Source organism: Pelodiscus sinensis, chromosome 2, assembly GCF_049634645.1.
Source record: "Pelodiscus sinensis isolate JC-2024 chromosome 2, ASM4963464v1, whole genome shotgun sequence".
NCBI lineage: Eukaryota > Metazoa > Chordata > Testudines > Trionychidae > Pelodiscus > Pelodiscus sinensis.
This window is the reverse complement of record NC_134712.1, coordinates 73257529-73279898: the sequence shown is the minus strand read 5'-3', so window position 1 is coordinate 73279898 and position 22370 is coordinate 73257529. Positions and strand designations below refer to the sequence as shown.

The 22370-nt window shown below is 39.6% G+C and overlaps 2 long non-coding RNA genes across 2 annotated transcripts; one reads left to right on the top strand and one right to left on the bottom strand.

The window, feature by feature from the left end:
* Window positions 1-13: 13 nt before the first annotated feature.
* LOC142827093 (uncharacterized) lies at window positions 14-9071 on the top strand. Its single transcript, XR_012901502.1, has 2 exons — window positions 14-152; window positions 8539-9071. It is a non-coding gene; the product is annotated as an uncharacterized LOC142827093 (long non-coding RNA).
* A 435-nt stretch (window positions 9072-9506) lies between these two features.
* Window positions 9507-19174, bottom strand: LOC142827091 (uncharacterized). Its single transcript, XR_012901499.1, has 3 exons — window positions 16003-19174; window positions 11871-11946; window positions 9507-11394 (listed from the first exon to the last, which is right to left on the bottom strand). It is a non-coding gene; the product is annotated as an uncharacterized LOC142827091 (long non-coding RNA).
* Between the last annotated feature and the right edge of the window lie 3196 nt (window positions 19175-22370).

Here is a 22370-nt window from a genome sequence, read left to right as displayed (position 1 = left end):
CGCGGGCCCCGTGGTGGGTGCGGCCCTTCCTAGGAGCTTGACTGCGGTTCCTCCCATTCGCCCTCCCACCCCAGTGGAGCGGGCAAAGGCGCCACCCCCTGGCAAGCTGCAGCCGAGGAGGCGGCGCTCAGGTGGCTGCTGCTCTGCCTCAGGTGAGTGCAGGCTGGGGCGTGGGAAAGAGATTCCGGAAGACTGGAAAAGGGCAAATATTGTGCCCATCTATAAAAAGGGGAATAAGAACAACCCAGGAAACTACAGACCAATTAGTTTAACTTCTGTGTCAGGGAAGATAATGGAGCAAGTGATTCAGGAAATGGTCTGTAAACACTTGGAAGGTGGCAAGGTGATAGGGAACAGCCAGCATGGATTTGTTAAGAACAAATCATTTCAAACCAATCTGATAGCTTTCTTTGATAGGATAACGAGTCTTGTGGATAAGGGAGAAGCGGTGGATGTCATATACCTAGACTTTAGTAAAAGGTTTGATATGGTCTCGCATGATCAACAACTGAGGAGAGTTGGAAGTATTTCAAAGGGACGTTGTTAAGGGCCCAAAAGCAAAGAATTCCGCTGTGTAGGAAAGATAGAAAATATGGCAAAAGGCCAGCTTGGCTTAACAAGGAGATCTTGCTTGATCTCAAAATAAAAAAGGAGTCATATAGAAAATGGAAACTAGGACAAATAACAAAGGATGAATATAGGCATGCAACATGGGAATGCAGGGGCAAGATTAGAAAGGCAAAGGCACAAAATGAGATCAAACTAGCTACAGGCATAAAGGGAAACAAGAAGACCTTTTATAAATACATTAAAAGCAAGAGGAAGACCAAGGACAGGGTAGGCCCACTGCTTAGTGAGGAGGGAGAAGCAGTAACAGGAAACTTGGTAATGGCAGAGATGCTCAATGACTTCTTTGTTTTGGTCTTCACTGAGAAGTCTGGAGATGTGCCTAACGTAGTGAATACAAGCAGAGAGAGGGTAAGTTTAGAAGATAAGATACACAAAGAACAAGTTAAAAATCACTTAGGAAAGTTAGATGTCAGCAAGTCACCAGGTCCTGATGAAATGCATCCCAGGATACTCAAGGAGCTGATAGAGGAGGTATCTCAGCCTTTAGCTATGATTTTGAAAAATCATGGCAGACAGGGAAGATTCCAGAAGACTGGAAAAGGGCAAATATTGTGCCCATCTATAAAAAGGGGAATAAGAACAACCCAGGAAACTACAGACCGGTCAGTTTAACGTCTGTCCCAGGGAAGATAATGGAGCAGGTAATTAAGGAAATCATATGCAAACACTTGGAAGGTAATAAAGTGATAGGGAATAGCCAGCATGGGTTTGTGAAGAACAAGTCATGCCAAACTAATCTGATAGCTTTCTTTGATAGGATAACGAGCCTTGTGGATAAGGGAGAAGCGGTGGATGTCATATACCTAGACTTTAGTAAGGCATTTGATACGGTCTCGCATGATATTCTTATTGATAAACTAGGCAAATATAACTTAGATAGGGCCACGATAAGGTGGGTGCATAATTGGCTGGATAACCGTAGTCAGAGAGTTGTTGTTAACGGTTCTAAATCCTGCTGGAAAGGGATAACAAGTGGAGTTCCTCAAGGGACCCATACTGTTCAATATCTTCATCAATGATGTAGATATTGGGATAGAGAGTATGCTTATTAAGTTTGCAGATGATACCAAACTGGGTGGGGTTGCATCTTCTTTGGAGGATAGGGACATAATTCAAAATGACCTTAGCAAGTTAGAGAAATGGTCAGAGGTAAACAGGATGAGGTTTAATAAAGAGAAATGCAAAGTGCTCCACTTAGGAAGGAACAATCAGTTCCATACATACACGATGGGAAGCGACTGTCTAGGAAGGAGCATGGCGGAAAGGGATCTAGGGGTCATAGTGGACCACAAGTTGAATATGAGTCAACAGTGTGACGCTGTTGCAAAAAAAGCAAATATGATTCTAGGTTGTATCAACAGGTGTGTTGTAAGCAAAACTCGTGAAGTCATTCTGCCGCTCTACTCTGCACTAGTGAGGCCTCAGCTGGAGTACTGTGTCCAGTTCTGGGTGCCACATTTCAAGAAAGATGTGGAGAAATTGGAAAGGGTACAGAGAAGAGCGACAAGAATGATTAAAGGTTTAGAGAACATGACCTATGAAGCTAGGCTTCATGAACTGGGCTTGTATAGTTTGGAAAAAAAGAAGATTAAGGGGGCACATGATAGCGGTTTTCAAATATCTAAAAGGGTGTCACAAGGAGGAAGGAGAAAATTTGTTCCTCTTGGTTTCTGAGGACAGGACAAGGAGTAATGGACTTAAAGTGCAGCAGGGGAGGTTTAGATTGGACATTAGGAAGAAATTCCTAACTGTCAGGGTGGTCAAATATTGGAATAAATTGCCAAGGGAGGTGGTGGAATCTCCCTCTCTGGAGATATTTAAGAACAGGTTAAATAGACATCTGTCAGGGATGGTGTAGACGGAGCTTGGTCCTGCCTTGAGGGTGGAGGGCTGGACTCGATGACCTCTCGAGGTCCCTTCCAGTCCTATGATTCTATGATTCTATGATATTCTTATCAATAAACTAGGCAAATACAACTTAGATGGGGCTACTATAAGGTGGGTGAATAACTGGCTGGATAACCGTACTCAGAGAGTAGTTATTAATGGTTCACAATCCTGCTGGAAAGGCATAACAAGTGGGTTTCCGCAGGGGTCTGTTTTGGGACAAGCTCTGTTCATTATCTTCATCAACGATTTAGGTATTGGTATAGAAAGTACGCTTATTAAGTTTGCAGATGATACCAAGCTGGGAGAGGTTGCGACGAATCTGCAGGATAGGGTCATAATTCAAAATGACCTGGACAAATTGGAGAAATGGTCTGAGGTAAATAGGATGAAGTTTAATAAAGACAAATGCAAAGTGCTCCACTTAGGAAGGAACAATCAGTTTCACACATACAGAATGGGAAGCGACTGTCTAGGAAGGAGTATGGCAGAAAGGGATCTAGGGGTTATAGTGGACCATAAATTGAATACGAGTCAGCAGTGTGATGCCATTGCAAAGAAAGCAAATATGATTCTGGGATGCATTAACAGATGTGTTGTGAGCAAGACACGAGAAGTCATTCTTCCGCTCTACTCTGTGCTGGTTAGGCCTCAATTGGAGTATTGTGTTCAATTCTGGGCACCGCATTTCAAGAAAGATGTGGAGAAATTGGAGAGGGTCCAGAGAAGAGCAACGAGAATGATTAAGGTCTAGAGAACATGACCTATGAGAGAAGGCTGAAGGAATTAGGTTTGTTTAGTTTAGGAAAGAGAAGAGGGGGGACATGATAGCAGTTTTCAGATATCTAAAAGGGTGCCATAAGGAGGAGGGAGAAAACTGCAGCAAGGGAGGTTTAGGTTGGACATTAGGAGAAAGTTCCTAACTGTCAGGATAGTCAAACACTGGAATAAATTGCCCAGGGAGGTTGTGGAATTTCCATCTGTGGAGATATTTAAGAGTAGGTTAGATAAATGTCTGTCAGGGATGGTCTAGACAGTATTTGGTTCTGCCATGAGGGCAGGGGACTGGACTCGATGACCTCTCAAGATTCCTTCCAGTCCTAGTATTGTATTATTCTATTCTATGATTCTAAACAGCTCTGCAGGTGAGCTGGGCAAGGCTGACAAGAGCCACACCTACCCCACAGCCAGAAATCTGGGACGCAGATCAGTGCTGGAGCCCCAAACCTTCCGCGAAGGAGGGAAGAAGGGGGTGTTTGTGTGAGGCAAGCCTTGCCAGGCACCGAAAAAACTGCCTGTTTGTGGCTCTTTATCATAGACTCATAAATGCTAGCACTAGAAGGTACCTGAGAGGTCATCAAGTCCAGTCCTCTGCCCATCTAGATATTGGGTTTCTTGGACTTACATTAGGCTTTTACTTATTTTATGTAGACTTTACAGTCACATTTCCAAGCAGACTGTCTAGATTTCTTAAGTGAAGACTGAGATTTTTTTCCCCCCCCACTTCATTATATGATCCCAGAAACTTCACTTGTGAAGAAAAAGCAACACGGGCGCCTGCAGTTCAGCTACAGTTTTTGTTGTTGTTGTTTGTTTTAACGTTTACAAGTGATAAGATCAATAGCAATATTTTTCTGATGGTTTAAAACTAAAAATAGCTTTTTAAAATAATTGTTCCCCTCCCCATGCAGTGTTTGCAAACAGAATATTGCCCAGTTCAACAGAAAATGAAAGAGAACAGAAACAAAAGTGAAGATGTGTTTTGTATGTTGTTGTCCAAACTGAGTGAGGCACAAAAGTAAACAAACTATTTAAATGGTAAAAAATAAATTATTATTTCACAATAAACTTCAATGTATAATATAAAGAGATATAGGATGTGATAAGTTAATTGATAAAGTACACTATAACTCTCATCACAGTAGTGTCCTGCTGAATCTATATAGGGCTTGTCTACATTACTACACTGCTGTAGTGCTTGATGAAGATGCTGTTTGTGCCTACAGGAGAATTTCTCCTGTTGAGACAGCATTGTCTCCACTTGAGCTTAGATTGATTTAACTACATCACTCAAGAATGTGGATTTTCCACTTCTGTAGTAAGGTAGCTGTATCGACATAAGTGCTTAGTGTAATCTAAGGGTATGTCTAGACTACAGGGTTTTGTCAACAAAAGTGGCCTTTTGACAACAAAACTACACTACCACCGAGTTCTGTCGACATAACGTCAACAGAACTTGGCATTTTTGTCAACAGCGGTAAACTTCATTCTACGATGAATAACGCCTTTTGTCAACAGAATTCTGTTGACAGAAGGCGTTATTGCATCTACACTGTCCTTTGTATCTACACTCTCATATCGACAGAACTGGATGTAGTGTAGACACTTTTTGTCGACAGAAGCTGTTGACAGATACTGTCAACATAGCCTCTGTCGACAAAAGCCTGTAGTCTAGATGTACCCTATCTATCTAAGCCTATATATCTGTCATTCTACTTTGCTTATAGTTTCTCCTTTCAGTTGAAGCCCTGATTATGCTTTATCTTGTGCATGATGGGTCTGATGTATTTCTGCACAAGCTTGTTAGAATCTGTCCCTAAAAATGATATAAACAGGAAAGAAGGAATGCCCTACTAATGGGGTGTGTCATCCGTACCACACATTTTCACTGCACATTTTTCTGTACTTAATGATAATGCTAATGAAATATTTTCTTCTCAGATAGGTGAGCTGGGAAACTGGAATTTGGGAGCTAACACTTACGAAATGGGAGCTTACCCTTGTTTTGTTTGTTTGTTTTCCTAGTAAACATATCCTGCTATGCCTCCCTTTTTCTTAAAGGCAAACACAGGGCCAGTGTGTTACCAATTCTGCATACCCCCAGAGGCATTGAGATTTCTTTATTCCTCTGTGCCGTCTAAACAAACTGTGGATGGAAGCATGGAGAGGAGAGACAGACACTTCCTCAGGACCACTGCATTCCTTTTATGGGGCTGCTACAGAGCGTATACCCTATCGAGCAGGAAAACAGATTGTGACAGCTCCTGGGGTAGCATAACTGTGTATTGCCCCATGCATAGGTTTTGTGGCAAAATCACAGTTGTCTCATAATAATTATGTTAAAATGAGTTACAGTACCATACCAACCTTCAAAATATTAATGGGTCATATCCTACCATCATAATTACACACCTGTCATTCATTTCCAAAAGAATTGCAGACACGGTAAAAAGCCAGGATATGGCTACAATTTGGGCCCAGTTATGACACATTTCCTAATGTAATGCTCCAAGTGAATCAGACCACTCATATTCGTAAGCACTATGCTCAACAATAAGTATTTGCGCTTTTAGATCTTTAGTTATGTGTCAACATATTTGCCTGAAGAAATCCCTAGCAGTAGAGTTAACAAGTGTTGGATGATTCAACCTTCTTATTCCGAAGGTGTAGCAAAGATCCTCAACTGTCAAATCAAATTTACATAAATATTTTGGACTTTGTAGAATTTACTCTGAGGTCTAGTCTACACTACTGCTGACTATCGATCTTAGTTACTCAACTTCACCTATAGCAATAATGTAGCCAAAGTCGATGTACATAAATCCACTTACTGTGGTATTTTCACTGCAGTAAGTGGACAGTTTATGCTCTCCCATTGACTCTCCTGACTCTTCTCGTTCTGCTGGAGTATTGGAGTTGATGGGAGAATGCTTGACGGTTGATTTATCGTGAGGTGGAACAAATCAACCTAGCTGGATTGATTGCTGTCCATCAATTTGGTGGGTAGTTAAGATATGCCCTGAATGTATTTACCCTTCACCAAAGCTAACACATTACTGCCTTTAAGATAAAAATATACTTCCCTAATGAAAATCTCAGTATATTTTATTATAATTCTTTCACTGGTCTCCATTTCTACAGATCTTTATGGGCTTCTTCTGGTTGGTTTCTCCTGGACAACCAGTAGTCCTGGGAGCCAGCAACGTAATAGGCCTCTTCCTAGTTCCAAAATTTCTTTGTCAACTAGACTCAGATAAACATTTTTAATAAAAAATTCCGCTAGAGTCAGTGAAGACGTATCTTTTATTTTCATATTCAGTGTTGCATGCCTTTTAGATGTTCAGCACTGCATAAGGTAACTAGGCGCTCATTTAATCTTCATGTGGCTCTTTCACTCTGGTTTTCTTGCTCAACCAGTTTATTTTTTCTTAATTGAATCCTGGTTCTAATTTCTTTTATTTTTATTTATTCTGCTCACTTTCACTTCTTTTCAATTCTTCCATGATTCTAATCACGCATGTTAAAATATTCCTGAAGAATTAACTTCTGTTTCCTCACTGGCCCCCATGTCTTTCCTCTACAGTGGAGCATGTTTCTCTTTTTATATTTTACTCAGTTGTCTCCTTCTCCTTTGCCTTCTACCCCCCACTACACAGTGCCTATTCCAGCTGCTGCAAAACCTTTAAGAAGGTTCTGAGTCATCCCTTCACTGAAAACATATTCCTTCATATTTGAATAGAAAGAAAGTGAGAAAAATATGATGCCATATGTACAGTACAACAATAGTATCCTGAACACAAATCGCTCATTTAACATATGCTGTCTAATATAGATCCAATAATTGATTTATTTGTTTGAATGTATATATGAATTACTGTATACTTGCATTATGTTCTTAAAGAAAATTAGAATAAACAGCTTTCTCTATTTATTTTCCTAGTCACTGCAGTGAATATTCCAAAACGGTAATTGTTCTGATATGCGTTTATTTCCTCAACTAAATAAAATTCAAATATTGGACTTGCATAAAATAAACTAAAACCACTATGTTTAGGTAATAAGGTAGTATAAAATTTCCTTAACTAAAGTTTGACTACTATTTTAAAATATTTTTGTCTTGCAAACCCGACGCGAATGCCCATTGCTAAAAATATGGCAATAGAAAGAAGAATAATTGTGTTAATTCACTTAAAATTGCTTCTACGAGTAGTAAGGGAAGTTGAAGGGAGAGTGTGCTCCCTTTGACTTCCCACAGTGTGGACAGTGCCAAAATTTGAGTTTAGATATTTCGACTCCAACTATGCAATTAACATAGCGGAAGTTGCTACCCCTCAGAGACTTTTTACCTGGTTAATGCAATTTCAGGAAATCCATGTCCTATTCATTTCCATCTGTTTCTAAGTGCATTTCAAGATGTTGTTTTTTAACAAATAAAGCCCGATGTAATTTATGATCTGGGTACTTTTAGAGACTGTCTTCCTTCTTGTGTGTCATTGCAATGACTTCAATCAGTTGGTGCACTCAAGTAGAAAGTCACTAGATATGTACTTTTCAGGTTTAATAGCAGGGGCTCACAAATTGGAGTAAAGTTTGCACTCTGTATAACACTATTCTGAACATGGAGCCCCTTCAAATGCCTCCCCCCCTCCCCGATCACTTTAATGCAAATTCTATACTCCAGCAGTATAAAACTAGTATTGCAACTCCTATACCACCTCCTCACTACTAGGTCATGTCTACACTACAGAGAACATTGACCCTCCGGAGGTTGATCTTGTAGCGTTTGATTTAGCAGGTCAAATCAAACTCTGAGCACAGACCGCACCCAGGTCCTGTACTCCTAATGCTGTGAGGAGTAAGGGAAGCCAAGAGGAGTGTGTGCTCCCATCAGCCTCCCACAGTGTAGACACTGTGGTGGCTCAACTTAAGGTAAGATGAATCTAGCAACATATTTTGCATATCTGGATGATGTACCTTAAGCTGACCAGAGCAGTCTAATGTAAATCAGGCCCCAGTGACATAGAGGTGTGGTCTTGGGAAAAGGGATGTGGCATTTACTTCATTTGTTGCTTGTTAGTCTGTGGGCACCTTGGAATATATTATTATTCCAAGTGTTCTGGCTGCTTGAAGTTATTTAGGAATATCAGAGCTATACACCACTAGCCAGGATTGGGGTAGCAAGCTGAGATACCACCTTTGCAGCTGCTCTTCTAAATGGTACTGTGTTCTCCTTTTTTGCAGTGGCCAAGAACCAAGAGAAGAATGCTTTCAGTGCAGCATTTCCTGCCTTGAAACTCACTCCATTTGTGGCCCACCAGAGACCATATTTAGTGATCTTTAGCATATTGGTCAAGGGCTATGCTTTTGCCAAGCATTAAACTATGAACTATTCTATGTGTTGAAGAGAGTCTAATGTGGTAATTGTTCTTAATTTAGATCACATACTCAGTTGTGAAGGGTATATAATAAATAACTGAGACTGGCCCTAAGAGATTAATAACTCTTCCAACTCTGGCTTTATTAGTAAATTGAGTGGGATGGGGAGGATATGTAACTTTTCTTTAATTGTGAGAATAATTACTAAAAAAAGATTTAAATCTTTCCTCCTTTCCTCATTCCCAGTTGACATTTGGACTGAGTAAGAATGCATAATATGGCCTCATGCTTTTACAGGATGTTTTCTTTTTGTCATAAAAAAACACTCTGAAGCATTCAGAAAAATCTATATAAAATGTCTCATTTTAAAACTATTCTCATTAAAAGGTTTGGTTTGTTTAATATGTCTTTTAGAAGTTTTATCTGTCTCTTTCCTAAATAAAACAGTACACACATGCATATTTTAACTAGCTTTTCTTGTTCTTAACCTAGTGATTTATCTCAATATTTTCATATGAAAATTACTATTTGCCAAGACACAGGGTGTATTATGGCAGGTATGAATATACCGTCTGTCATAACCAAACCAGATTTTCATCTGACTCTCTTGGAATTATGAGATCATTACAGATATGTGCTTCATTGAGCCTACTCATTCAAATAATAGATAATGTCACTTGTAGGTTGAAATTAGCATAAATGACAGTTTCTCAGCCACTGGGAATCTTTAAATCATGATCAGAGTAACTCATCCAGAGGTTATGGGTCTGTTACAGGAATGAGTGAGTGAGATTGTGCAGCCTGCGATGTACAGGAGGTCAGAGTAGATTAACATTATTGTTCTATCTGGCCTTAAAGTCTATAAAACTTTTTTACCAATACAATTTAAAATAATAGTTGCAGAACTTAAAACAACTAAAGGAAATGCATTTTAAAGGAATATTGTCAACATTATTTTATTTCCAGTATTTGAAAGCCATTCTTTATAACATGAATCTGAATTCAGTGCAATTTTGAATTGCTTGAAGAATATAGCATGCATTGTAGAAATTCTTCAACAGTTTCAACCCTGGCAGAACCTATTCATTATTGGACCAGCATACTGCCTTCAAAATTCTCTTGTCAGGCAAGATCTGAAAAAAGGAGGATGGATCTTACATCATGCTTTGAAACCCAGGTGACTTGTACTGTGCTCGATTAGTGGGAGAAGTGAATGCCAAAGTGAAAAACCCTCTTCTGAGAATCTCTGCTCCTATTTCTATAAAAGAGAAGTTCCTGTGTTGACTAGTGATGGATAGAGTAGAAAGACAATTTTTCAGGTATTCAGCACCTCACTGTTTAAGGCTTTATAGGCATATGTGGCCTGGAAGTAAACAGAAAATCAGTGCCATCCAGAAATTAATTTGCTATATCTCTCATAGTCAAACAGGTGAGAACTTTATTCTCCACTAGCTGTAGCCTCTGAGCAGTTATCATGTGTACTCTATGTACAGGATATCTCTATATTTCAATCTGAAGGCTAAAAGGGGTTGTATAACTATAGAATGGTCTTAGTTGAAAATAAATTATGGGAATTGACTTAGTAAGTATGATTTTCTTTTTTTTTAATGGTTTTGGCTGCTAATGCCACCTGAGAATGCAAGAACAATCAGAGATAAACACTCCTAAATTATGAGTCTCTTGGGATAAATGATGAGTAGACTCCCTAAATACTGGAAAAGATTCCATTCCTGCCATAACTCCTCAATACTTCCTCTAGCCACTAGTGTCACCTCCATCTTGTAGCAAGTAGGAATCAGATGATGGACTTAAAATGGTGGTTTTTATTAACAACAACAACAACAAAAAAAAGAGAGAACCCAGTTGGTGAAGCAGTACTTGATTGCTAAGTGTTACAGACCAACTGGGAAAAAAGGGAATTAACACACAGAGAATTGCTTCCCAGGGATTCAGTTTGGAAAGTTACAGTGTAAGGGGGTAGTTATATGTTTCAGCACAGAGAAGTCCAACAAACCCTAACATAAAGAAAACAACTTTGTCACTTTGGATTTAAACATTCCCTGTTTCTACTTACATATCTGTAGTTTCAAGATTTAGTTCTTCCCTAGATATGGATGTCTCTGGATTGTTCATACCAGGGTCCCTGCCTTATTTCATGTCCACCAAAACTGTCCTATGGACATAACGGGCAGGAAGTTCACAGTTCCAATTCAAAAGCCCACATTCCATTTCCATTGACTCTCCCAGCCTCCTGCCAACTCACTTACTGCTTCCATATTATTCCTGGATACTCTCTAGGACCCACAGTCTGGTTTTAACCCTTACAGGCAAGACAGCTAGGGTTATGTCTCAAGAGTTAATCACTACGAGAAGACTTTAGTTAACTGAATGGCTGGAACGTACAGAAAAGGGTATCCCCCACATTCATCACACCATCATAAAAACATTTATGTTTGAGTCTGAGCCTACCACAGTCAGCCCAGAAAAGTTGGCACCCTGAAACTGCTCATCTCACCCAACAGCAGATCTATAAGTTCCATACTCGATTTTCCTATACATGGGAATGAAGGCCACCATGCAAGCCTTTTAGCATCTCTAGATTCATATTGAATTCCTATTCATCTCTGTGGGAAACACTCAGTTCTGCTACTGACCAGGAAGATTACAGGTTCGCTGAGCTGCACTTGGTACAAGTTCTCTGGTTAGCGTCACATGGACATTCTGATGGAAGAGAAGAAACATGCTTAGCTTTCACTACAGCTACCTTATACATTTTCAAAAGAACTTCTTGGCATAAGATATCAGACTGTGCAATTTCTGCCTCTGGTGTTAAAGTCTCCCTTCTATGCTTCATTTTTTTCATGCCATATTTGTACCAATAGCAGAATTATAACAATCTAAAAGACTCTGTTACAGACTTCATAATGGTAGCATTTTTATTTTGCGTGTATTTGGCATTAAATTATAAGAGCCATATTTAAAATATATGGGAAAGACTGCAATTATTGATAGCAATTATTATGGTATTATTACTGACTAAACATTACTTTCAGATGCTACATTTTCTATTCTTAAGACTCTTCTTTATTCATCTCATATCAACAAAGAAACTTTACCTTCTTTCTTTTGCATATAATATTTTGTAGATAGAGACAGACTGTTAATATTGATATTCATTACAGAAATGAGTGACAAACCTGTAAGTTGTTTCTGCCTTATATATGTATATGGCTGAAAACCCCAGTCTATGAGCAGGAAAATCTGGAGTTAACCCTGGAAAAAAAATTCACAAAGTTTTCTTCTTTGTAGTACATACATTGTAGAGGGTGAGCTGGACCAGTATTTTTATTGTAGTCCCAGTTTTAAAATATAGTAGGTTAATTCTACATAACTGTTTCTAATCCTTATAACAGTTTAATATGTGTTTCAGTAAAATACTGTTCCCCAAACTAATTCCATTTCAAACATAAATCACCAAATTCTGTTCTAGTTTACAACCTTGTAAATCCCATGAACTTCACTGACTTCCTTATAAATCTTATCACATTGCTGAAGAGTATACTAAAATAATTATAATTTGTTAAATGTGTATCCTTTTTTTCTTTTGGAGTCTATGGTATTTATAGACTTATTTTTATAAAATGTTCCGTTGTTACTATAATTGGTTCAGTTTCATTGGTAAAGCCTAATACAGACAAGTGACATCCCGCATATTACTCACATGTTCTTTAGATCAACTCTAAAGCAAGTTAAGCAATACTGTGTTCAAAATACAAATGACTAGTTGGTTTCCTGTCTACAAGGGTATTTTCACCATTACGCCTTTATATAGCATTGGAATGATGGTAGCAAAAGTGAAAAATGATTTGCAAACATAAATAAATGTAGAATCCATTCAATGCCAGATCCTACTTTAAGTTATATTAATGTAAATGTGGAATAACTCATTGACTTCAGTGGTTAGGCTGAGCACAGAAACTGCCCATTTGCTTCTGTTTAAAAACATGTTGATGATGAATCCTTGGCATGGGGTATATTCCCCATCCTGACTCTGATATAGGCCTGAGAGGCTAGTTAATGGGTCTGGCTTCCCCTGATGCAGAAGCCTAGAGGAAGTCAGTAGGGGAAAGAGCTGGGTGGTGACTATAAAGAAAAGGTGTGAGGATCAGAGTAATGGCTGAAGACTTGGATATTTTTCTGTTGTACTTCCCATAACCCTGGATGGTGTGAGACTAAAATATGATCTGGCCAGATGGCTGACTCTCAGAAAGAGGCAGATCAGTGAAGCACTGGAGCAACTGTGGTTTGGGGGATGCTAGAGAGGAAAGAGCTGCTATGCCATGCCCATCCACAAGGAGGCAAGATAATGGAGAGTCCACAGTCCACCAAAGCAGTAACATCTTTCTAAAGTAACACGTTTTGCAGGAAAGGGTTGGGATATTATTATTTTTTTAAATCTTCTGTTTTAGAACAGATTTAATTCAATGAAATGCAATAATCTCACTCAAAATACGGCGTAAATGTTTTGTTCTGCAATATTTTAAAAGTCAGCTGCTTCTCTCTGATATATCAAGAATTAATGTTTTCTGCGTAGTAGCTACAAATAAACGTACCAGTGCTTATTCCAAAATTAAGACCTTTTAGGCGCCTCTGTAGAGTAATATTTAGATTCATAGAGTATATTTGGATTCATATCAATTCACTGTGGTTAGTGGAGAAGAAAAAAGGAAAATGTTAGATGACTTCTTTCATTTTAAACAAAATAAACTGCTCATCTTGATTGGTTTATGAAAACATCTAATGGATACACTATATTTTAAGTGCCTAATCCTTGCTCAGGACTCTTCTCATGAATCCTAAGCTCCGGAGCCATGAGTTAACATGACATTTTAGAGTCCTTTCATGAGTGTCTATCTAGGTGCTTACATGGCTTCCAGCATTATAGTATCTGGGTTTTCCTCCTGTGCAACAGTTGTTCTAAGCCCTCATAAGGGATTGAATCTGTGAATCTAAACCTCTGCCCCTGATTATGTGTACGTCTATACTGCGGGGGTTTTCTGGGATACCAGAGGTATCCCGGAAAAACTCCGCTGAGTCCAGAGAATGCTTTTGCTCAACCCCTTTTTTTGGCAGAAGTGTAAACGCACGCTTTCAGAAGCCCTGTCTTTCTCATTTCATGAGGAAGAAGGGGTCTTCCGAAAGAGGGCAATTTTCTGAAATTTGGCCCACTGAAGACAGGCCAAATTTCAGATAAGCCTCCTCTGGAAAAAAAAAATCAGAAAAAGCTGCACAAAATGCGGAGTGCATTTTGCATAGCTTTTTCCCCAAAAAAGTTGTAGTGTAGACCTAGCCTATGAAAATTATTTTTGAAAAATGAAATTTATATAATCCATCTAGCTGTACACATAGCTGTCCTCTGAGAATTCACATTCTTAATATTAGAGGGGTAGCCGTGTTAGTCTGGATCTGCAAAAGCAACAAGAAGTCCTGTGGCATGTTATAGACTAACAGATGTAGTGGAGCATAAGCTTTCATGGGCAAAGACCCACTTCATCAGATGCATGCTCCAATACATCTGTTAGTCTATAAGGTGCCACAGGACTTCTTATCATTCTTAATATTATTTCCTTTATCTGCACTCCTCCATTCCTTCCAACTAATATTTACATTCAGGTATTGCATCAGGTCTTAAATTCCAGAAGATTAGAAGAGTGCTAATATGCCATCATTCAAAATGGACAAGAGGTGTGACCAGAGTAACTGTAGGCTCTTTAGCCTGATATCAATCCCAAACAAAGTAGTGGAAAAGCTGATACAATAATTAATTGATAAAGAATGTGAAGATCATTAATATCAGTCAATTTGGTTTTAGGGAATATAGAGCTTATCAAATGAATCCAATTTCATTTTTTAAAATTATAAATTTGGTTGATAAGATAACTCTGTAGATTCACTATTCTAAGACTTTTATAAGTTGTTGACCATTAGGGCAAAATATTCAAACTCAGCTGCCAAAAACTGGGAAACTAAATACATGTCTAGGCACCTATATATAGTGTCTGATTTTTCTGAGGTTTGAGGACTCCTTGGTTCCTGCTGACATCAGCTTCAGCTTCCATTGAAGATCATGGAAATTTGCCTGAATAAGGACTCATAAAAAAACAAGTAAGAAACTCTCAGGACTTCGAGCCCTATTCTAGACAAGGTTGAATACATATTAAGATAAAGCATTATTACAGAAATAAAAACTTGATTGTGTTGCTCATTCCATCACACAAGCATAAAGTCCTAGGCTCTCAAAATCCCACTGGTTCTGCAAGACTGCAAAATCTTTATTTACACATGTTATTCAGAGGCAGGACATCGGCAACAGCCAACAGGAATTTAAAGATTCCATGAATGACAAATAGTAATTAGTAAATATTTGTACGTTTAATCATTTCATTGAGCTGATTCCAGTTTTGTAAGAAAAATGGGTCCACTCCCTACCCTTTTATTAATGACCCAATTGTAAATCATTTGTAATCATAGATATTTCTATTTCTTGTTCTAGTAGATTTCTTTCATGTCATTTACCTTTCTAAGCTTTCAAAGATAGGTGTGGTTTGTATTCATTTTGTAACTAACTCTTATATTCGTTACATTTATTCAGTTCATAAGCAAAGACATGTTTAAGCAGGTACATTAGTTTCAGCACATCTTTAACATTTATTATTTAGATGCTTTCTGAGATTATCATGGAAGACATTTGTATTGCTGAAGTACTTTTTAGTCTAGTACTTTTATCATTAACAGCTCTTCATGTGGCCTCTATTTTGACTAACATAATTTAAGAAGTGTAAAAAAGAAGTTGTTGATTTCCAGCTCTGTTGTGTTGTTTTAAAAGTGGATGATCTTAAATATTTATCCTTTCTGCACTTTTATGGTATTGCACAGTTTTAGAGAAAAAATTACCAAAAATAATCACCTCGTTAAAATAATGCTTAAACTTTCACAAATGCTGTATAGATATAACACATCTGAATGTCCGTTTCACAAAGCTTAAGAATATTACCTTCTAATTGTAATCTAAGCTACATCTGTATCCTAAGCAGACCCTCTAAGCATGCCCCCTGCATGAGGAGGGTACAGTAGCCATGGGGTATTGTGTACATAGATGCGCTCCATTGTCCATGGCCAGATTATGTTCACTGAGCCTTTTTAGGATTCCTTCCATATCTCAGATACCAGAGTGCATATACCCATGTATTCAGACTGCTCATATGAGCAGGTTGATTCTTAGGATTTTGAACAGTCATCCTTTAAGACACTGATGTCCAAGTAGCCTACCTCTGGAAATGATCTCGCAGCTCCTACTCACGGGCCTGAGGTCCGATTCTGCACTGCTTTGCATGTTCTGTAGATACTTAACTCTTTGCAAAGTGAATGAAAAAGGTGTAACTTGATCCTGGTTTACACCACTTTGATTTGATTTAGTAGGTCTTCTCTCAGTCTGCTAAATTGACCTTCAGTGCATCAATTGCTGCAGCGTGGATCCACTCCATAGTGCAGACAAGCCCCATAGAGGAGGGCATATTTTCCTGCCTTTCCAGCTGAACATGAAGAGCCACTGTGACAATGGGCTAATGACAGAGAAATCAGAGATACAAAGGAAATTATCTTTGACTATATAATGAATCTATTGAGTAGCCTATAGTTGGCTACCTGAAACCATTTCTTTATGGCACCAGGAAAACAAAGAGAAAAATTAAAAAACTCAGCAGGAAAATATTTTACGATATTGGCACAGATTGTGACTTACAAGACTGTAATTAGAAGTTCCTGAAGTTTAAGGGTGGAGCATCATGGTTAGTACTTGTATATTTTACAGCTCAGGTATGTTTCATCACCTTCCCTCCCACAATGTGTTTTAACCCTCTGGAGCGGGCAGCTTCTTAATTGTGAAGTTAAATGGAAGATTTTTCCTTTTCAGTTGAGCTTGTGTGAGCTGAGAGGGCAAAATTACTGAGGCATTGATTGTACTATATGTAGCCTAACTGGTTATTTTACTTTATTGATGTAAGCTTTTATCTGAACGTAGTGTTCAAGTCCAGTTCAAAAAAATCAAGCAAGACAGAACTATAGAATGAGAAATTGAAATACCCATGAAAGGAGAAGCAATTCTTGCTAGCATCTCCATCAAATTAATTTATGAATATTTGAAAATGTCATTAAATATTTTTAAACTTGCATCTTTTGTAGAGTTTGTAACGAATAATGTAGTCGAACTATGAAAACCAACAAATGGGGTTAGACCAATTTACACAAGCTGAGGATCTGTCAGAATACTTTTATGTAGATTTAATAAGGCTTTTAACAGAATCCCACATGTGAGTCCCATAAGCAAACGAGGGAAAGGTAGTCCAGATGAAATTATTATATGACAGGTGTGAAATTGGATGCAAGACCATACCAACATAATTCACTGTCAAACTGGGAGATTTTTTCCCATAGGACCCCACAATGGTTAGTCCTGGATCCGGTAATATTCAGTATTTTTATTAATGACTTTGGAAATGGACTGACAGTATGCTTATAACATTTGTGGATAAGTCTAAAATGAGAGGGACTGCAAGTACTTTTTAGGATGGGATTAGAAATCAAAATTACCTTGACAGATTTAAAAACTAGTCTGAAATCAATCAAATTAAATTCAATTGAGATGAGAGTCTATGCTTCGGAAGAAAAAAATCAGATGCTCACATACAAAATAGGGAGTAACTCGCTAAGTGTTAGTACAGTATTGCTGAAAAGGATCTGGGGATAGAGTGGATTGCAAATTGAACATTAGTCAGCAGTGTGAGCCAATTAAAAAAAAGACTAATATAATTCTGAGGTATATTAACAAGAGTGTCATATAAATGACACAGGAGGTATTTGTCCTATTAAATTTGGCACTGGTGAGGCCTCAGATGGAGTATTGTGTTCATTTATGAGAGCTACACTTTATTTTAAAATAGCCATGTTTGGTCTTGAAAAAAAGACTGAAGGAAGATCTAATGGCAGTTTTCACATAAGTTAAGGGCTCTGTTAAAGAAGACTGGTTCTCCTTGTCCTCTGAAGTAATGGGCTTAATGTGCAGCAAAGGAGATTTTGGTTAGATATTAGGAAAAACTTGGTAGCTAGTATTAGGGTAGTTAAGACTGGGAAAGGTTTCCAAGTGAGGGTGTGAAATAACCATAATCAGAGGCTTTTAAGAACAGGTTGAGCAAACAACAGCTAGGAATGGCCTGTGTTTAATTATGATCAACTTTATTTGATAGCCGATATCAATTCATGCTCCTCAGTTGTTCACCCACATCTATCAGAACTGCCACATGTGTGCTTCTCTTATTTGCTGTACTCCCATAACCCATGTGCCTCATCCAAGAGCTTTAGGAAAGTCTTCAATGTTTACATAATTTAGAGAAGCCACGTTCCATCAAGCCTCTCTCTCATTATGAGATAGATGGTACACTCTGGGAAGAAAACATAAAGACAACAGTAATAAAGTTTGTAGATATACAAGAATTGGAGGAGTGCTAATGAATGAGCACAGGTCATTGATTCCAAACAGGCTGGATCATTAGGTGAACTGGACAGAAGCAAACAATATGCATTTCTCTACACTACAGGGTTTTTGTGCGAGAAGCTTTTTGCGGAAAAGTTCTTCTGCAAAAACTTCTTGCACAAAGGCGCGTCCATACCTTAAAAGCACATCACAAAAACGATGTGCTTTTGTACAAGAGAGTGTCCACACTGCATGGACACTCTTGCACAAGAAAGTTCTGACTGCCTTTCAAAGAATGGCCATCAGAGCACCTGTGCTTTTTCTGATAGGCTCTTTTTGCGCAAGAAACCCCTGCAGAGCATCCACACGTGCCTTTTTGCGCAAGAGCTGTAGCACAAAAAGGAATTATTCCTAATGGGGAGAGGAATAACTCTACCATCAAAAGCCCTCTCTCCTGTTGATTTTGTGGATTTTGCACAAAGATGCATTTGAGGTGTGGATGCTCCGCCAACAAAAAAAAACAATTGTTTTTGCGCAAAAACCTTGTATTGTAGACATAGCCTATGTGTTTTAACAGGGCTAAATGTGAATGCATACATCTAGGATCAAGGCTTATAGGCTATGCATCCACAATGGGGAACTCTGTTCTAGAAAGCAATCACTCTGGATATGTCTAGACTACAGGGTTTTGTTGACAAAAGTGGACTTTTGTTGATAAAACTATACCTGCGTCTACACTACCGATGAGTTCTGTCCACATAATGTCGACAGAACTCAGCAACAGAGTTCTGTCGACAAAAAGGGACGCGGGGGTTTCTTTTGTCGACAGAAAAAGACCTCCGAGGAAACCCCCTGCTGGACAGTCCTTCTTCAGGAAAAACCTCTTCTTGTTCCTGTCTGTAGCCATGTTTTAAAGGCACAGACATCCCTGGCAGGCATTCTGTCAGGAAGCTGGCCACAGAGCAGACCTGTCAGCACATGGCTCTCCCAGCTCCACTTGCACGTGGCCACGTGTGCAGCTCCAGAGCCATGAGGCTCTCAAGGACCTTCGAGGGAGCCAGCCCAAGTTCCCTCAGGTGAGAAAAAGAGAGCCCCAGCCTGGTCAGGGCCATAGGACCTGACACTACTCGAACTATAGGGGGAGGAGGAAGCAGTCAAGGCCCTGCACACCCGGTGTAGGAACACCAGCATCTACAGTCGCATGGCTCAGGGGCTGGCCAATAAAGGGCAACACCCCAGGACACTGTAACAGGTCCGGGCCAAAGTAAAAGAGCTTTGGCAGGGCTATGGGAAGGCCTGAGAGCAGAGCTCAGCATCAGGTGCAGCCCCGGTGCACTGCACCTATTATAATGAACTAGACTGCATCCAGGGAGGACAGGAACCTATGTCTGCACCGGAGCTTATGCAGACAGGGTTGCACACCCCGGTGCAGCAGGGCCGGCAGGACGTCTCCAGGGAAGATGTGGAGGAGAAGGAGCAGACAGAGGACACGCTGACCCTGCAACCTGTCCTGGAGACCCAGGAAGGCTCGCAGGCATCCTCCGACGCAGGGGCAGCTCTGGCTCCATGGCACACAAAGGGATCAGAAAAACCTTCCAACAAAAAGAAAACCACACTGCTGTGCTGTGCCAGCAAGCAGGGCACTCAGAGCAAGCACTGCAAAACCTTTGCTGTCCCTCTAGGAGGTAAGCAAGGCAGCTGCAGCAGCAGAGCAATGGCAAGTCAGGGGGGTCCCTTTTAGCACGCAACTCTGCAAAGGGCAGGCAGCAGCACCAGGAAGTACATGCTGCCCCTGTAACCTGGCAGAAGCAATTCCGGGTGCGGGTGCCTTCTTCTGTCGACAGCGCATCCAGCAGTCTGAATGCTCTTTGTCGACAAAGCAAATGGCTTTGTCTGTCTGCTTGATGCAGTCTAGAGGCTCTTTGTCGACAGAAGTTTTGTCGACAGAATCTGTCAACAAAACTTCTGTCGACAAAACCCTGTAGTCTAGACATACCCTCTGAAAGAAGATTTTGGGATCACCATGGATAATCAGCAGAACATGATCTGTTAGTGCTATGGTTGGATGAAAGAGCTAATGAAATCCTGCCATGTATAAACAAGACTCGATTAAGAGTATAGAGGGTATTTTAATTCTGTATATTGGCACTGGTGCATTATTGCTGGAATACTGTGTCCAATTCTAGTATCCACAATTCAAGAAAAATGTTGATAAGTTGAAGAGGATTCGGAAAAAGCCACAGGAAGATTAAAATATTAGAAAACAGCCTTGTAGTTATAGACTGGAGCTTAATCTATTACCTTAACAAGGGATGACTTGATTAGTCTATAAATACCTACATGGGGAACAAATATTTAATAATGGGCTCTTCAGTCTAGTAGTGAAAGGCATAGCACATGTCACTAGCTAGAATCTGAAGCTAGACTAATTTGGACTGAAAACGAGGCATACACTTTTAAGAGTGAAAGTAATTAGCCTTTGGAACAACTGACCAAGGCTGGTGGTGGATTCTCCACTGCTGACTATCTTTAAATCAAGACTGGATGTTTTTCCCAAAATAAATGTTCTAAGAATGTTTTGACTAAATGAACATACTGGTCCCTTTTGACCTTCAAATCTGTGAATCTATAAACCTAGTGAGCCAAAAAAAGCTTATGGGCCTGGCAAGGATAGCATTTCCCATAGGAAAACTCAAAAATTAATTTAAAGTGGAGATGAAAGGTAAAAGGGAAAGTAGAGGAGCAGGCTGGGCCTGCTCAGAGTTTCTGCTGCTTTATGCCTACTCGTGAAATGTTGTTCCCTCAGCTGAGAGTGCTCATCCCCTGAGGAGAAGGGAGTGTCCCCACTTAATCCAATAGCTAACATCTCCTGCCAGGCCAGCAAAGCAATGGTATTAACAGTTGCTAAAGAGAGGCTCTCCAGTCCATCTTCCTTGGATGGATTCTGTCATCAAAATTGCATCGTGGGAGTGGAAGGTGGGTTTTGATAAAGCTTTGTGGAGGGTATCTTTAAGTTAAGAATATAACAGGCATTTCTTTCCTGTTCCAGATGCAAGAGAAAAAAAGGAAGTCAGTGTTATTTTTGACATTGCTGAAAAGACTTCTTTAAATATCTTCCTCAGGGAAGATATCTTCTAAGAAATCTCAGGTGGAGTCACAAGGCTTGATTCTCTTTCCACATTGGTTTCACATAAGTGTCAATCTAATGAGCTCAAGGAGCTGCTTCTGTTTTACATCCGTATTAGTGACAGGAGGATCTGGCATGCGGAGTTAGAGTAGCACATAAGCATTATTCAGCCACCTCATAAGGCAAATTCAGCAATCCCAATTCTAATTCACTTGGACCTCAGCAGCTGCAGAGTTGGGAACCTTTCAGGGAGGTTTTCTTGGCTTCTCCAACAAAAGACAAATCAAAGTGTATGTGCACTACATCTGATGCACAAAGAACTTCTTGAGGAGTGGGACTGGGAAAACAAATTTGCCAATTATGTTAGAAAACTGAAGATTTTCTAATAACTTTGCTTGAGGTTCACGTAAAGATTTTCAAGCACATGAGAGCCCTAAGCTCCAGACGAACGTAAGGCATATGGATCCTGGTGAATCTAGTGGATTGCACAAGACTATAATGGTGGGTCACACAATTATTGTTGTGAGTTAAAACTAAGCATACATTTACAGTGCACACACCTTACAGCAGCAGGTAAAGTACATACTCTGCATGCTCCCCTACTCCTTCCAAGAATGGTATAAATAGCAGTGCAGATAATGAGGCATTCCTTAGGCAAGGAGAGTAAAAATGTTCCTGAACCCTTAGTCTATGGACCCTAGATAGCTCTCTACTCACCCAAGCAATGCCTCCCCTATCTACACTACTATTTTAGCAATGTAGTGTCCCTCTGTGCTGCTGGAATCACATAGCTACACACCCCAGTGTGAATCTAACTTGCTTTTCACTCCAGGGTGTTGCTATACTTACCTGCCACCACTTGTGTCTTGCAAAGTAGACTTGGCCTAAAAGTGCTAAAATTCAATGTTTCCTTTTAAAGTATCTCGTTCCTTGAAAAATGTAGACATGCTTATGTTTATCTTTTGTCAAGCATGTTCTAAGATACACCTGGAAAGTCAGCTTGTAAACTGCTACCAATAGCTCTGGCCAACTCCAGCTGCT